The sequence below is a fragment of the Diceros bicornis genome, chromosome X, assembly GCF_020826845.1.
Source record: "Diceros bicornis minor isolate mBicDic1 chromosome X, mDicBic1.mat.cur, whole genome shotgun sequence".
Taxonomy (NCBI): Eukaryota; Metazoa; Chordata; class Mammalia; order Perissodactyla; family Rhinocerotidae; genus Diceros; species Diceros bicornis.
In genome coordinates, this window is record NC_080781.1 from 118,636,586 (window position 1) to 118,647,110 (window position 10,525).

The window sequence follows — 10,525 nt, forward strand, 5'->3', positions numbered from 1 at the left end:
ATTATTCAACAAATAGAGTAAATACAGGGAATTAAAATGGCACACTAGAAAGTATCTATTTAATGCAAAAGTAGGCAGTAAAGGAGAAATAGAGGAGAAAAAATACATGAGACATAGAAAATAGCAAAATTACTGTTATAAATAATTATATTTACATTATAATCAATAATTAAATGTAAATAAAATAAGCACTACTATAAAAAATAAGAGATTATCAGACTAGATTTAAAACAGGATCTAACTGTATGCTGTCTAGAACAGTTACACTATAGATTCAAGACACAAATAGGTTGAAAGGATGGAAAATGATATACTATGCAAACAGTAACCATACGAGAGCTGGAGTGACTATACCAATGCGTTAGTTTTCCATTGCTGTGTAACAAATTACCACAAATTTAGCAGCTTAAAAAAATACTCATTTATTAGCTCACAGTTCTATAGGTCATAAGACCAGGCAGATTGTCTGCCTAAGGTCTCAAAAAGCCAAAATCAAGGTGTTGGCCAGGCTGGCCTCATCTGAAAGCTTTAGGGAAGAATCTGTTTCCAAACAAAAAAAGAATCTGCTTCCAAGTTCAAAGAATCTGCTTCCAAGTTCAAGTTTTTGGCAGAAATTCAGTTCATTGCAGCTGTAAAACTCAGGTCCCCATTTCCTTTATACATGGTTTCCACTGTTTTCATGCAAACAATGAAGCATCAAATCCTTTTTGTGCTTTGAATCTCTGAATGATGACCTCTTCTAGCATCAGCGAGGGAAAACTCTCTGGATTTAAAGGGCTCACGTGATTGGGTCAGGTGTACCCAGATAATCTTCACACATTAAGGTTAACTGACTTGAAACTTTAATTACATCTGGAAAACTAATCACTTCATAGCAGTTCCCAGGTTAGTATTTGATTGAATAAAAAGGGAACAGAAATCTCGTGGAGCCATCTTTAGAATTCTGCCTACCACAACTAATATCAGATAAAATAGATTTTAACACAAAAAATTACTAGAGAAAAAAATGACATTCTATAGTGATAAAGGGTCAATTCATCAGGAAGACACAACAATTATAAGTACACACTTAAAAAAGGAGCACCAAAATAAATGATACAAAAACTGACAGGGCCGGCCCCGTGGCTTAGCGATTAAGTGCGCGCGCTCCGCTGCTGGCGGCCGGGGTTTGGATCCTGGGCGCGCACCGACGCACCGCTTCTCCGGCCATGCTGAGGCCACGTCCCACATACAGCAACTAGAAGGATTTGCAACTACGACATACAACTATCTACTGGGGCTTTGGGGGAAAAGAAAGAAATAAATAAAATTATAAAAAAAAAACTGACAGAACTGAAGAGAGAATAGTCTCCAATATTCTACTTTCAATAATTAATAGAACAACTAGAGAAAAAAGTCAGCAAGGATAAAGAAGACCTGAACAACACTAGCTTACAATTTGACTTAAATTATCTCTATAGGACATTCCACCCAACAACAGCAGAATACACAATCTTTTCAAGTGCACATGGAACATTCTATATTGTTTATGTTTATGGCGTAGGCCAGGCCATAAAACAAGCCACAATAAATTTAAAAGGACTGAAATTTTTTTTAAAGAATTTAAATTTTACAATGTATATATCTGACCATAACGGAAGTAAATTAGAAATCAACAACAGAAGGAAATTTAGGAAATCCAGAAATATTTTCAAATTAAACAATATATTTCTAATAACCCATAGATGAAAGGATAAATCACAAAGGGAATTAGAAAGAAATTTGAACTGAATGAAAACTAAAACACAACATGCTAAAATGTATGGGATGCAGCTAAAGCAATGTTTAAAGGGAAAATTATAGCTTGAAATGACTATGTGAGAAAAGAAGAAAAATTTCAAGTAAATAATGTAAGTTTTTACCTTAAGAATCTAGAGAAAGTAGAGCAAACTAAACCCAAGGCAAGCATAAGATGGAAATAATAAAAATTACAGCAGAAATCAATGAAATAGAAAACAAAAAAAAATAGAGAAAAATTAGTGAAATCAAAAGTTAGTTCTTTTAAAAGATCAGTAAAATTGATAAACCTTTTGCTAGACTGACAATGAAAAAAAGACAAAAGACTTAAATTACTAAAGTCAGGAATGGAAGAGGGGACATCATAACTGACCCTACAAAAATTAAAAAGTTTATAAGAGAATATTATGAACAAGTTTACACCAACAAATTAGATAACTTAGATGAATGGACAAATTCCTATAAGATAACTGCCTCAAGTTTGGCCAAGTATGTTGTTTTCTGGGTCCCATCCTTTATTAGGGATATCCTGGCTAAGGGACAGAAAGCAGCAACATTCCACTGAGCTCTATCATGTATGACAGTTAGCAGTGCCATTCCCATAGTCTAAGAACTCTCATTGTTCACTCAATTAATCCCAGAGGGTTTCCCAGATAGCCAAGGGTGTGGGGGAAGGGTGGCTTCCTCCAGCACCCCGGCATCTGGCAAGGAACTGAGGACATGGAAAGTCACCCACTCCTGCAGGTAGAATATCTCAGAGGGCCCATGGTTGGTTCCATCCTGTTTTAAGGAGGCCTTTGTAGCCGTACTGAGCTTGTGAGGTGCTGTTTCCATGACTCAAAGCATAACAGGCAGCTGAGTATGGAGGGTTACTGGTTCAGAGTCTGTGAGAGCCTCTGTTTTTAGGAAAGCCCAGTAGGTAGCCAGTCATTTTTTGTTTTTATGGTGTATAGCATGAGGCCGAGAGGGGCAATTTCTTGTACCGAAAGCCCTTGGGCAACTTACCGCCATAGGAAGTGGTTCAGAGACTCCAGGAGGTATGAGAAAAGGTTGCCAAAGCTTCTTTAGTGAAAGAGTTTGGGGGTGGGGGGCACTAACAAGATTGCCTGTTGATTTTAATTTGGAAATAAAATTTGTAAATGAGGAATATGTTATCATTAGAATCCAAGAAGAACTAAAAGATGTTGGATTTGTATAACCTTAATGAGTGTGTCTAATGAATCTCCTTGGAGGAGAATGTTATCAATGTAATGTCATACCCGCGCTCCTAGAGGAAGGTGGATGTAGTTAAGATCTTGTCTGTAAAGATTGTGTGCGACGGTAAAGTTGTTAAGGTGCCCCCATGGATAGCCTGGAGAAGGTGTACTGTGTCCCTTCAGAGGTAAAGGCAAACTGCACCTGAGAGGCTGTTAAAATAGGCACTGAATAGAAAATGGTAGCCAAATGTATAAGAGCAAAATATTTACCAATTGTTGACCGAACAGAATCAGTAATTTTAATAAGACTGGATATCTGATATGGGGACCTTGATGGATGGGACCACAGCATAAAGGTAGTAGTAATCCATCATGAGGAGTACTCCCACACATGCCTTTTTTCTTTTCCTTTTTTTAGATTTAAAAACAGGCAAAATTGGGCTGTCAAATGGAGAAGGAGTGGGGATAATCCCCCCTTTATTAATTCTTTTTTTTAAGATTGTTTTGTTTCTTGGCTTTTAAAAAAAAAAGACAATTTTTTTTACTTATTTGTGTGTGTGAGGAAGACTGGCAACAGATGTTAGCTCAGGAAGATTGTCACTGAGCTAACATCTGTGCCGATCTTTCTCTATTTTGTATGTGGGATGCTGCCACCGCATGGCTTGATGAGCATTGTGTAGTTCTGGGCACTGGATCCGAACCCGCAAACCCCGGGCCGCCAAAGCGGAGTGTGAGAATTTAACCACTAGGCAACCGGGCTGGCCCCTAATTAAGTCTTACATAATAAGTTTTAATCCTTGATCTCCCAGTTTTCACTTATAAGGGGCCAGGTTTACTATTTTAACTGGGGGTACGTGGGGTCCCATTTTGTTAAGCCAATTTGTAAGTGTCAAAGACTTACTTTAATTTTAATATATTATTTATTGTGTCAGACCATCTGTGTCCAATACACAATATTTTAGGGTAATGGGTATTGTGACTTTGGAAATTTAGGCAAGGCTACAGTTAGAATGAGGCATACCCATTTTCTCTTCACCTTATATTTAGTTACCTTCTTAAGATTATAGGGGACCCAATGTTTACATTTAGTGGGTCCCTAGGTATAACTATAATTTGAGTCCCATCTTGATTAAGTCCATAAAGTTCTTGTCAATTGGTGTATTTTAGCAAATGTTAAAGTTAATTTAGAACCAAACTGTAGAGGCACAAAAGCCAATCAGGACACTTTTTATTGTTTTGCTATATAAATTCTTCAGTATATGAATTTTGGATTTCCAACTAGATCAAATTATGGGACTTTAAAAAAATTTATTTATATATTACATATATGTATATACAATTCATCTATTATATATTTATATTAAAATATTATTTATGTATACATACTTTAATTACCTTTTATTTTCTCCCCCTGTATCTTGGGGTTTGTTTTATTTTTTTTTATTGAAGTATAGTCGACATATAACATCATATGACTTTCAAGTGTACAACAGTGATTCAACATTTATATACATTATGAAATTATCACCATGATAAGTCTAGTTACCATCTGTCACCATACACAGTTATTACAACATTATTGACTGTATTCCCTATACTGTACATTACATCTCCCTGATTTATTTTTTAAGCTTTTGTACAGCAAAGGAAACTATCAACAAAACAAAAAGGCAATCTACTGAATGGGAGAAGAAATCTATCAATAGGGGTCTTTGGGAGGTGATTAATTCATGAGAGTACAGCCCTCATGAATGGGATCAGTGCGTTTATAAAAGAGATCCCTCAGAGCTCCCTAGCCCCTTCCACCAGATGAGGAGCCAGAGAAAAGGCGCCAACTATGAACCAGGAAGAGGGCCTTCACCCAACCATACTTGGGCATTGATTTTGGACTTCCAGCCTCCATAAATGTGAGAAATAAATTTCTGTTTTTTTAAGATACCCAGTCTGTGGTATTTTGTTATAGCAGCCCGAACAGACTAAGACAGGTAGCAGGTAACCCAAGTGTCCATGATAGAATGGATAACAAAATGTGGTATACACATACAATAGAATATTATTCAGTCTTATGAAGGAAGGAAATTCTTACACATGCTACAATATGGATGAACCTTGAAGACATATGCTAAGTAAAATAAGCATGTCACAAAAAGGACAAATATATAATTCCATTTATATGAGGTACCTAGAGTAGTCAAAGTCATATAGACAGAAACTAGAATAGTGGTTGTCAGGGGCTCAGGGAGGGGAATTGAGGAGGTATTGTTTAATGGGTACAGAATTTCAGTGTGGGAAAATGAAAAACTTCTGGAGATAGATGGTGGTGATGATTGCACAACAATGTGAATGTACTTAATGCTACTGAGTTGTACACTTAAAATTGGTTAAAATGGTAAATTTTATGTTATGTATATTTTACCACAATTTTAAAAAATTCTCAACAACGTCAGAATAGAAGGCAAATTTCTCAAACTGATAAAAGGTATAAGAAAAGTCTATAGCTCACATCATGACATCATCATAGCATCAATGGTGAAAGAGTGAATGCTCTCCCCATAAGATTGGAAACAAGTCAAGGACACCCATTCTTGCCACTTGTATTAAACATTGTACTGGAGATTCTAAGCCAGTGCAATCAGGAAGGGAAAATAAATAAAAAAGCATCTGGATTAGAAAGGAAGATGTAAAACTGGCTTTCAAAGATAAAATCAATTGAAAAATTATAAAGAATTCTGAACTGAAAGAAAATTTAAAAAAGCATATGAAAATTTGTGAGAGGTTGTGAAAGCAATACTTGAAGGGACATTGATAATACTCAATGCCTATATCATAAAAGAAGAAAGATTTCCAATGAATGACCTCAGCTTCAACTTTAAGAAACTAGAAAAATAAGAGAAAATTAAACCCAAATTAAGCACAAGAAAGGAAATAAATTACAAATCAACAAAATTGATGGAACTGTAGCCAGTCTTAGGGGAAAAAGGAGACAAGACCCAAATAACAATATCACCAATGAGAAAAGTAACATCATTCCAGATTCTACAGATAATAAAATAAGTAAATTTTATGAATAACATCATGCCAATAAATATGAAAATTTATATGAAATGGACAAATCCCTTAAAAGACACAAACTACCAAAGCTCACTCAAGAAAAAAAAAATAATCTGCATAGCTCTATATCTATTCAAGAAAATAGAATTTGTAGTTAAAAATCATCCCACAAAGAAAACTCAGATGGCTTCACTGGTAAATTCTACTAAACATTTAATGAAGAACTAACTCCAATTCTACACAATCTCTTCCAGAAAAACTAAAGAGGAAGGAATCCTTCCCAACTCATTCTATGAGGTAAGTATTATCCAGATATCAAAACTAGACAAAGAAATTACAAGAAAAAACCACAGACCCAATATCCCTCATGATTAGATGCAAAAAATCTAAACAATCAACAAATGGTGCTGAGACAACTGGATATCCACATGCAGAAGAATGTATTTGGACCTCTATCTCACGCCATATGCAAACTTAACTCAAAATGGATCATAGAACTAAATGTAAGTACTATAACTATAAAACTCATAGAATAAAACAGAGGAGCAAATCTTCGTGACCTTGGGTTAGGCAAGGTTTCTTAGATACAACTCCATAAACACAAATGACAAAACCAAAAACACAAAAGCAAAAATAGATAAATTAGATTACATTAAAATTTAAAACTTTTGTGCTTCAAAGGACACCAAAAAAATGAAAAGAGAACTCACAGAATAGGAGAAAATATTTGCAAATCATATATCTGATAAGAGATTTGTATCCAGAATACATCAAGAACTTTACAACTCAGGGCCGGCAGGGTGGCATAGCGGTTAAGTGCACGTGCTTTGCTGCAGTGGCCCGGGGTTCGCAGGTTTGGATCCCAGGTGTACACTGACGCACTGCTTGTCAAGCCATGCTGTGGCGGCGTCCCATATAAAGTAGAGGAAGGTGGGTACAGATATTAGCCCAGGGCCAATCTTCCTCAGCAAAAAGAGGAAGATTTGCAACAGAGGTTAGCTCGGGGCTAATCTTCCTCACAAAAAAAAAAAAAACTTTACAAGTCAATAATAAAAAGTCAAATAACCCAATTAAAAATTGGACAAAGGATCTGAATACACATTTCTCCAAAGAAGATATGCAAGTGACCAAAGAGCACATGAAAAGATGCTCAACATCAGTAGTCATTAGGGAAATGCAAATCAAAACTACATTGAGATACTACTTCACATCCACCAGAATAGCTATAATCAAAAAGACAGACAATAACAAAGTTCTGACCTGAATGTGGAGAAACTAGGAGCCTCGTATATTGCTGGTGGGAATGTAAAATGGTGCAGCCTCATTGGAAAACAGGTTGGCAGTTCATTACCATGTGACCCAGCAACTCCATTCTTAGGTATATACCAAAAAGAAATGAAAATATAAGTCCACACAAAAACCTGTACAAGAATGTTCATCACGTATGTAATGCCAAAAATAATTCCATCATAATACATTGTAATAGTCAAAAAGTGGAAACAATCCAAATATCCATCAAGTGACGAATAGATAAGTAAAATGTGGTATATCTATAAAATGGATTATTATGCTAAAATAAAAATGAATAAAGTACTGATGCATGCTGTAACATGGATCCACCTTAAAAAATTATGCTAAGTGAAAGAAGCCAGTCACAAAATACCACATATTGTATGGTTCTATTCATATGAATCGTCCAGAATAGACAAATCTATAGAGACAGAAAGTAGATTAGTGGTTGCCTATGGCTAGGAAGGATTGAGAAGTCTGTATGTGTTTTTTTCCACACCACCAAGCAATTCTCCAATTCTCAGGGGACACTGAGAGGGTGTTCCACAAATTTAACTCAATTCTGACACTATGTACCTGGAGATAGCGTCAGATCCCACAGGTTAAGAGCTCAGTCCCACAAGACTCTTCCCATCCTATTTCAGATGCCAATCACAAGTTCAGATTGTTACCTGTACTTCTGAACTACTGACTATAAATCAGAGGTTCCCACAAGTGGAACCCCTACCTCAGGTTCAATTAATTTGTTAGAGTGGCTCACAGAACTCAGGAAACCAGTTTACTTACTTGATTACTAGTTTATTTTAAAACGATATAACTCAGAGACAGCCAGATGGAAGAGATGCAAAGGGCAAAGTATATGTGAAGGGGTGCAGAGCTTCCACGTTCTCTGGGTACGCCACTCTCCCCACATTTCCATGTGTTCACCAACCCAGAAAATCTCTGAACCCTGTCCTTTTGGGTTTTTATGGAGGCTTCACTATGTTGACATGATTGATTAAATCATTGGCTATTAGTGATGGAACTCAATCTCCAGCCCATTAATCATGGTTGGTTCCCTGGCAACCAGCCCCCACCCTTAGGTTACTTAGGGGCTTTCTAAAAGTCGCCTCATTAACACAAGCTCAGGTTTGGTTGAAATGGGCTCCTTAGGAATGTCAAAAGAAACTCCTGTCACTCAGAAAAGTCCAAGGGTGTTGGGAGCTTTGTGCCAGAACCCAAGGACAAAGACCAAAAATATCTCCTATCATACCACAGAGGGTGATGGCTAAAGGGTACAAGGTTTGTTTCTGGGGTGATGAAAATGTTCTAAAATTTATTGTGGTGGTGGTTGCACAACTGTGTGAATATACTAAAAACCATTGAATTGTATACTTAAAAAACAAAAAAAGAAGGAACGAACTATTGATACACACAATAAACTGAATGAACCTCCAGTGAAAAAATCCAATCCCACAATGTTTCATCCTGTATCATTCTATTTATACAACATTCTTGAAATGACAACATTATAGAAATAGAGAACAGAATAGTGGTTGCCAGGAGTCAAGGAGGAGGCAGGGGTGGGAGGGAAGAGGGTGTGCTACAAAATGGCAACATGACTGATCCTTGTGGTGATGGAATTCTTCTGTACCTTGACTGTATCAATATCAATATCCTGGTTGTAATATTGTGTTAGAGTTTTGCAAGACGTTACCATTAGGGTTAACTGGGTAAAGGATACACAGGATCTCTCTGTATTATTTCTTACAATTATATGTGACTCTACCATTATCTCAAAATAAAAAGCTTAATAAAAAAAGAATAAAATGTCATAATGATGTAAAAGCACTGTCTTACTCAGATCAGGCTGCTATAACAAAATACCACAGGTCGGATGGCTTATAAACAACAGAAATTCATTTCTTGCGGTCCTGGAGGCCGGTAGTCCAAGATCAAGGTGCCTGTGTGATTGGGTGCAAGCCCTCTTCCTGGTTCACAGCTGGCACCTTCTTAGTATGTCCTCACATGGTGGAAGGGGCAAGGCAGCTCTCTGAGGCCTCTTTTATAACAGCATTAATCCCATTGATGAGGGCTCCACCCTCATGATCTAATCAGTTCCCAAAGGCCCCACCTCTTAACACCATCACCTTGGGGATTAGAGAATTTCAACATATGAATTTGAGGGGGACACAAACATTCGGACTATAGGAAGCACTCTTTAAATTCTAAAATTATGTACAAATAATTATTATTATGCATCTTTTATGAGAATGAATAGCATGGAACTATTATGACTTTATTCACTCATTAATTCAAAAAACACTTATTGAGCCCCTACTATGTTGGAGGACATGGTTAGATGCTGCAGGGCATACAACTTCATGAATTTATGGTAAAATCACAATTGTTGCCATGTTGCAAGTTTTGGCGGAGCCTGGGTCCTTTTTGTGAAATGTCAGTCAGCTGAAATATAAACATACTTGTGGGGGAAAACATATATTTTTATTTTCTGATAATCACTAATAGCTCTAATCAGGATCAAAGGTTCTTAACTAATTATCTTTCACAACTCCTGTACCCAACTACACACTTGATATCTCCACTTAGTTATCTTGCTCTCAAACCTCGAAAGTACTAAACTGAACTTTTGGTCTCACTCCCCTAATCCGTTTCCTCCATCACTAGTCTTCTGCGTTTTAATAAATAGTCTACTGCACTTGTTCAAGCCAGTAATATAGGCATAATCTTTCTCTTTCTCTTACCTCTCACATTTCTCTGGTGGGTCCATCAATGACTATTCTCCACTAACTACTTCAAGTCATCGCTGTCTCTTGCTGTACTACACAATAGCTTCCCAACTGGTCTCTGTTTCCACTCATACCCCACCCCAATTCATTCTAGACACAATAGCCAAAGTGATTTTACAAAAATTTAAATTACAATTTAGATTATCACTCTCCTACATAAATCTCCTTTATTTGTGGCCCATTTTATGTAGAGTAAAATTCAAATTCTACTATGACCTACAAGGCCCTACAAGACCTGAACCTTGCCCATCTCTCGATCCTTCTCTGTTATATTTACCTTTTTGATCACCACTATTCAGCTCCACTGGCCTTTCGCTTGTTAAAATATAGCAAGCTCTTCCCGTGTATACATTGTTTCCTTTGCCCAGAACCCTCTCCCCCAGTTCTCTGCAATGCTGGTTCCTTCTCCTTTAGGTCTCAGCT